At 35.1% G+C, this 7788-nt stretch overlaps 1 non-coding gene across 1 annotated transcript; it reads left to right on the forward strand.

The window, feature by feature from the left end:
• Positions 1-1446: 1446 nt before the first annotated feature.
• On the forward strand, positions 1447-1678 carry LOC146916775 (RNase MRP). Its single transcript, XR_015016990.1, has one exon.
• Positions 1679-7788: the final 6110 nt, after the last annotated feature.

Below are 7788 nucleotides of genomic sequence, written 5' to 3' on the forward strand. Positions count from 1 at the left end.
GTTAGACAATATGATCTTGATCAAACGACCACCGGTGTCATGAATGCGTGAATGCAAAAAATCCCCAATTATAAGGAATTTGAGTTTTGCTGTCGCATAGACATTAAAAACCTCAATGTTTCGGGCCAAATTATTCATTGACTTTTCTTAAGCCCGGGTCAAAATAGTTCACATAATTTTGATTATTTGAACAATAATGTTGCTGCATTCAATTTCTTATATTTAAAAACTTTGTACAATAGTGTTGATGTTACAATGATTAAAGATTGATAGTATACATTGCAAAGATTCACGTGTGAGGATGCCCAAGTGGACAAAATATCGGAAAGAGTTTTGGTCGTTGAAGTGGGGAGTGATAATGGCGTTTGGCAAATCGCTGACTCTGTTATCCTCACCTTGGGACATCTTAGGTGAGACTGCGAATCAAAGCGAAGGAATATAACGAGAGCGGCAAAGCGAAGGAATAGGATTTATGTTACATTGACAAAAAAAAAAAATGAACCTGTTTTAAGCTGGATGGACATTCCAGAATGGAGAATTACTAAGCGAAGGAATAGGGTTTACAAGATTTCAATCAAGTAAGCCATGGCATTAGTAAGGTTTCCCTTATGGAACTTTTGCCACCACACTTCACCTTTTCCATCTAGTGTATCATTGTCTCCTAAAAATATAGTTAAATTCAATAATTCAAATAAGCAAATTCTAGTTGGACTATATTTGGAGTGTTGTGTTTAAGATGGTGGCTAACCAAGACCACAATTTAGGGGTTATTTGTCACAACTGAAACAATATCACTATAAAAAAATAATAATCATTCGGTTTGAAATTAACAATCCAATGATCGCATTGATATTTCACTGCCAACTGCATTTGTTGGAACACTATTTGATCTTTAATCAAGTTTAAGAATAATAGATAGAGGCTAAACTGCATTTCTTATGTACACAATCATCTAATGTGATATGTATATGTGACAAAGTAGGCATATTAAGTTTATCTTAGGTGCTCATATTGAATTCTTTCTTATTTTGCATAAATAGACAAATGCAAAGACAAATCCAAGACAACAAATCTTACCTTGCGATCCTTGCCTTCAATGCCATTCACCGTTTATATTATGACATGGTATTTAATCATTCACCAAATCCCCAAAACAGATGCCTTCATGTTTCAAAGTCCAAACTTGTATAGAAATCACTCTATCTTTCTTCCAACGAAAAAATTCAGCATATCAAATACTTAATTTATAAAGGAATCAAACCAATATTATATGTCAAGACTCAAGACGTTGGACAAATGCTTGCTGAATTTTTCTTTTACGTTGATTCTTCTAAACCTTAAAAAAACCAAGAAAAGGAGCACTTAATAAAGTCCCACATCGACAAAAAATATTATATGATAGACTGCTATTGTATATAAATAACTAATCAACTCTCACTTTAGCTCTTGACCTTGAAGTGGTGTGAATGGGCTCTTGCTGTATGCAGGGCTCAGGAAAGTCCCCGGGCCTAATCTGCAGAAATGCAGGCCTGGAAACAGGTTAATCATTGAGTTGGGACTTGGGCTGAGACACGTGTGTGGAGCCATAACAATTCCCACTCATGATAATTAGCCGAATGTTTACAGTCATTCACACGGTCTTCATGACTAACTGAACGGGGCTTATGCTTCAAGGTCCACTTTTTTAAAACAAATTGAAATTTTTGCTTTGTATATTCTTTCCATACTAACTGAACGGGGCTTATGCTTCAAGGTCCACTTTTTTTAAACAAATTGAAATTTTTGCTTTATATATTCATTCCATACTTTATATTAGAGGATGAGTTATATAGTTTTTGTGTCCATGCAGCCCAACTTCAACTTATATCGTGTTGCAATTGTGTGCATAATAGAGGGAAGGTAATGGAGAAGTCCAGTTGGACATAATAGATAGTTTTGGATATATTTTTGCACATAAAATTGTGCTAGCAAAATATCATAAGGGATCACTACGATTGAACTATTAGCACCTAATTACCAAATGTAGTATGAGGATAGACACATGTTTACCTATAATAAGATATACCTTATTATTAATGAAATTGAGGTTAATATAACTTTAGTTAATTACCTCCCTCTTGCCAAAGTTTACTAATTAAATCACATTTCCTACTTCTGCCACAAATGAAAAGTTTATACGCAAACTCCAGCATGATCCCCTTATTTATGAATATGATGTCACTTCTTCTGCACTTAAAGACCAAACACTAAGCTTGAAGGCATGAAATTATATAATAACAAAATAGATGATATTTGAACTAGAATCCAACATTTTTTTAGCAAACACATTTGGACCTGTCTTCATTGCTACAAAATGCAAACATTCCAAGAGAGAAGTATAAGTTTCTTTAATCAAAGGGAAAAATAACGGTTATATATTATTAGATGTAGTGCTTCTAGATTAGCTTTTTCAGAATATTTATACATCAATTGACACAAATTAGTAGGCCCTCTACAAAGCAATATGTATAAGAAATACTTATAGTTTACCCACAAATGAAAACAAAACCCAAAAAACATCCAGCAACAAAGAATTAAGACAGATAGCAACAGCTACTCCAACAAACAAAACGCATCAGATACTTCGCAACACTCTAAAAAAGAAATCGCATCCCCTTCACATATAGTTAAACGGGTTCCATGACTACTCATAAAATAGACACGAGGAATTTTCAATCAATTCAACCCCCATTTTCACGAAAAAAACTTTAGTATCATCCACCATTTCCTTAACATCGTTTGAGAAAATTTTATAGTTTCTCGCCTTCCATATAGCCCATAATATTGGATACCCTATGTAATGAAAAATTATTTTTATGATGATCAAGGAAGAATGCTAACCAACTTCTGTTCAGAATGTAATGCTCATATAGATCATGCTACTTGAAAATATGGAAAATAAGCTGATGTACGTAGTTAGGAGTTGAGAGATAACTTTCAGTATAATCATTTAAACTTTACCTTAAACGTTGTCCTATATATGATCATTGAGTCTAAGATACTTTTGTGAAAACATACAAATCGATCTGTAGATTATATCTCCATACATTTTTGCGTAACTAGAAGCAATTTGCATAATTAATGATACACATTCTATAAAATTGACATAAACTTTCAACTTATAAGAGTCATTGTTTAAAGCTTAAAGAAGTAAGAAAAGGACAACAACTAAAAGTAGTCCCACATCGAGTGAAAAAAGTAGCAGACAATGTCCATATACTTTCAAGTTTCTAAATACCATAGGATGATCAATGGGTTGTTTGAATCGGTCATTGCTTTGGGTTGTACTTTTGTATCCCAAAATTATTCGTACAAATAAAGCCGTTGAGTGTCTCTTTTTTATTCGTACAAATATAGCCGTTGAGTGTCTCTTTTTTATCAGTTTATCTAATTAATTAGTATTTTAAATGTTCAAGTTTCAAACAAATTTAAATACGGTTTATGAATCATCCATATATTGTGTCGCAAATTCCGATTCCTTTCATTGGTGGAATTATGATTTTACACATTAGCGGCTGTTTGATATTAATGGTTGCTCGGTTAAAAGGTTAAACGGTACCAAAATACGTAGATTTTTAGAAAAAATTATAATTCAAAAAATGAGCTTGAATACAGATTGTTTGATGAAAGCAGCGAATACCCAATTACAAGGGATCCAAATCTTTTAGTCGTGTAGAAATTCCAGATGATATGAGAAGATACTTTTATATTCATTTTTGTGTCTTAAGTAATAGTAGGTGATCTTATTTATGCTATAGGATCCAAAATTATTTAAAATGAGTAATAGTAGCATAAAGCTCAAAGAGCTTTGGCAATATGTAAGTGAAGATTTGACAATGTAGTTCACACAATTCGCCATTGACATCGACAACACTGACGAAGATACACAGACATTGAGAGGAGAGTGTGAATCAGTGGAAATTTTGGAAGAGAAAAGATCGTTAGGGAAATCCATTTTTGGATAATTGCTTCCTTACAATTTGAATATAACTTATACAAAATACAACTCTAAATGAAACAACACAGATAACACAACAAAATATAAATCATATTTAACGTGATTTCTTTCGATGAAGTTATCCCCATGCATTGTATAGGTTCACATCACTACTTGTTCGAAATACGAATAGTAAGATTACAAAACCTTCAAATCTGAGACTCCCATAACCCCTAGCAACAAAAGGGACACTAGAAATCATCCCGCATTGATGGAAAGAAGTGGTGTCAAAATGTTTACAATTTTCAAAGTGTCTTCTAAATTTGTGTTAATGAAGTGGTTTTGTGAATTATTAACTAAATGACTAATGCATTTTTTTTAACCCTCCCCCTGATTGTCCTTATTTTTTTTGCCCAATATCCTTCACATTATCAGCCTTTTATGACTTTTTTTTTCTATATGTCTAAATTGATGCCTTTTAATTTTATTTCTTTACAGTGTAAGATTGTTTTCTTAATTAAATAATATTACTATTATTTTATATAGAGAGACCCGTGTTTATACCCCGAACATCCCACCTTTCGCCTTAAGAGATGAATTTCTAGCTAATAGGCTACTTGACAAAAAAAAAATTACTACTTTTATGATCATTTAAATATTCTCAAAATTAAAATGTGGGTGAAGTTTCAAAAAACGTCCGAAACTATGTTTTAAATTCTAGTTGTGATTGTTAATAATAGAATAAATTTCAAATCAAATACGATTTATGAATCCTCCATTGGGCCATGAATTAATATTTCCTTCACAAATTGAAATATGCATTTGCACATATGTGACTTCGGTAATTTTTCAATATTGATCAATTGCCTGCTAATGTCATGAACGCGGGAATGCAGTGAATCTACAGAAAATTTGTTTTTCATTTTTTTGCTTGCATTTCCTTTTTGCTGCAATCTTATATTTTTTTAAGAATCAATAAATAATTCTGTTTTGAAATATAAACTATAAATTAGTTGCATCATTAGGTCTGTTGTTATGTATAAAATGCTGGAAACACTTGATGTTTTTATGCTATGCTCCAATGTTCTTTTATATGGAAATATGATGTAACATTTTAGATGATGAATTTTCTGGTTAATCTTTGCTTATTGTTGGAATCCATGTCCAATGAAGAATTTAATGTGCAATTTGTTACCTGCTGAACTTCTATGTTTAAGGATATTGTGTTGGCTATTGAAGAAAACAGTGAGATTTTGAGTAGTTTATGTGGTGACTTGAGGATTGTATTGTAGATATAATCTACGAGTTTCAAGATGAATGTGATTCTTCTAAGGGCTCTGCTATATTGAACAAGTACATGGAGCATAGGAAATTTGCTCAATTATCATATGAAATTAATGCATGCAACAACATTTTGATGAGCTGCATATCCACTTCCAATATTAGTTCTTTTATCGCGGTATTGAGCGCTCCTTGTAGTGTGTGAGCAATGAATATCATGAAGCATTACATATCGTGTTATAATGGTATCAATTAGAGGGGAAGATAAAATTGTGCAAACCAAATATTTTAAATGATCACTACGACTAAATACAACAACAACAACAACAACGCCTTATCCCACTAAGTGGGGTCGGCTACATGGATCAAATGCCGCCATAATGTTCTATCAAAGACCATATTTGGATCCAACTCATTGACCTCTAAATCTTTTCTAATGGTTTCTCTAATAGTTTTCTTAGGTCTCCCTCTACCTCTTTTAACCTGACTCTCCGTCATTTGATCTACTCTTCTTACCACGGCGTCTACGGGCCTTCTCTCTACATGTCCAAACCATCTAAGCCTATTTTCTACCAACTTTTCTACTATAGGTGCTACCCCCACTCCCTCTCTAATGATGTCATTCCTAATCCTATCATGTCTAGTCTTACCACTCATCCAACGCAACATCCTCATCTCCGCTACGCTTACTTTACTCTCGTGTTGGCTCTTAATCGCCCAACACTCCGTACCATACAACATTGCCGGTCTGACTGCTGTCCGATAGAACTTTCCTTTCAGCTTAAGTGGTACTTTCTTATCGCACAAAACACCTGAGGCTCTTCTCCATTTCAACCACCCAGCTTGAATACGATGATGTACATCAGCTTCTATTTCTCCGTCATTTTGTACTATGGACCCAAGATATCTAAACCGTGTAACTTGGGGTATGATATGATCTCCAACTTTCACCTCTAAGGTAGACCCACTTCTCCTTTTACTGAAGTTACATTCCATATATTCCGTCTTGTTTCTACTCAGGCGGAAACCGTACGCTTCTAAGGCTTGCCTCCAAGTCTCTAGCCTCCCGTTTAACTCCTCCCTCGACTCACCAAGCAAGACTACATCATCTGCAAAAAGCATACATCTCGGTGCTAACTCTTGGATGTGTTCCGTCAGTACATCCAAAACTAAAGTAAAAAGATAAGGACTTAGGGTTGACCCTTGGTGCAGTCCTATTGTTATGGGAAAATCTCCAGTATCCCCATCCTGCGTCCTCACACTAGTCGAAGCCCCCTCATTCATATCCTGGATAGCTCTAATATAGGCAATCCTCACCCCTTTCTTCTCCAGGGCTTTTGTAACATCCCGCCTGTCAGTGTCTGAACTGTATCAGTCGATCGTCCCAGAGAACGTATTTTGAAAGAAAGTTAATGGAGAATATTTATTATGTAATATCAGCTTATTACGGAGTAAGTATCAGTGTCGCTTTAACACGCTTAAAGGCAAGGGCATTTTGGTAATTTCGCGAGGGAAGGATATTTAATTGATTTTATCCCAAAAATATCTCATTTCCAATTCTCTTTCTCTCTCTAAGTTGGCATAAGCTTTTCTCTTCCTTCTCTCTTCTCTTCACCCACGCCATTCCTTCTTCTCCCAACCTCCTTCAAGCTTCTAAACTTCTTTCTTCTTGGATTCTAGGTTTAGAGATGGATCTTTTATCATGGTTTTCTTCTTCTTCCTCTCTCTTAAGAACAACTAGAAACTTGGGTGATCTCACAATTCTTCTTCTCTTCACCAAGGGAAAATCCATGAGGCTAGGGTTTGTTTATTCAATGGTTCCTTGGTTGATTCAAGTAGAGCAAGGTTTCTTTTATGAAATCTTGAGCACAAGAAAACTAGAGGATCAAAGTTAGGGTTTGTACTTGGTAAGTTCAAGATGAATCAAGTTATGGCTTCTTCATGATCAAGCAAAGATTATGGTGTCTTAGTGTCCAAGAAAAACAACAAAATTGGATGGTTTGATTAAAGGAAGCAAGTGGGACAAAGCTAGGGTTTTGCTTGGGAACTTGTTGATGCTTCAAGATTTTGATTAGGTGAGTTCCATAGATAGCTATCCTACCCTTTGGGATTATGTTATGCCATGTTAAATGAATACGAATAACATGATAATTCTAGGGTTTAAGTATAAGTTTAGTTACCCCAATTGTATGCCATGCTTGCTTGTCTTGTGAATACTTGCTGAGTTTATGTTTTACAGGTTTCTAATGATCCTAAGGGTCATATAACACTTAGAGACACTTGGTTTGAGGTTTTTGGGTCAAAAATACCATTTTTAAGTGTCCTGGACTGTCCTAACTCGCCACGGCGAGCTATTACTCGCCACGGCGAGCTAGACCTGCGAATGGGGGGTCCTGCTCGCCCCCAACTCGCCACGGCGAGTAACCACTCGCCTCCCCAGTGAAATCACTCGCCTAGGCGAGTAAGACAGTGAGAATCTCATTGTTTTGCTCGCTTTAGGCAGGCATGGGGCTTGGCGATGCGGTTTTCTC

This window comes from Medicago sativa, chromosome 6 (genome assembly GCF_051527215.1).
Source record: "Medicago sativa cultivar Bolivia chromosome 6, Bolivia_mono, whole genome shotgun sequence".
NCBI classification, from domain to species: domain Eukaryota; kingdom Viridiplantae; phylum Streptophyta; class Magnoliopsida; order Fabales; family Fabaceae; genus Medicago; species Medicago sativa.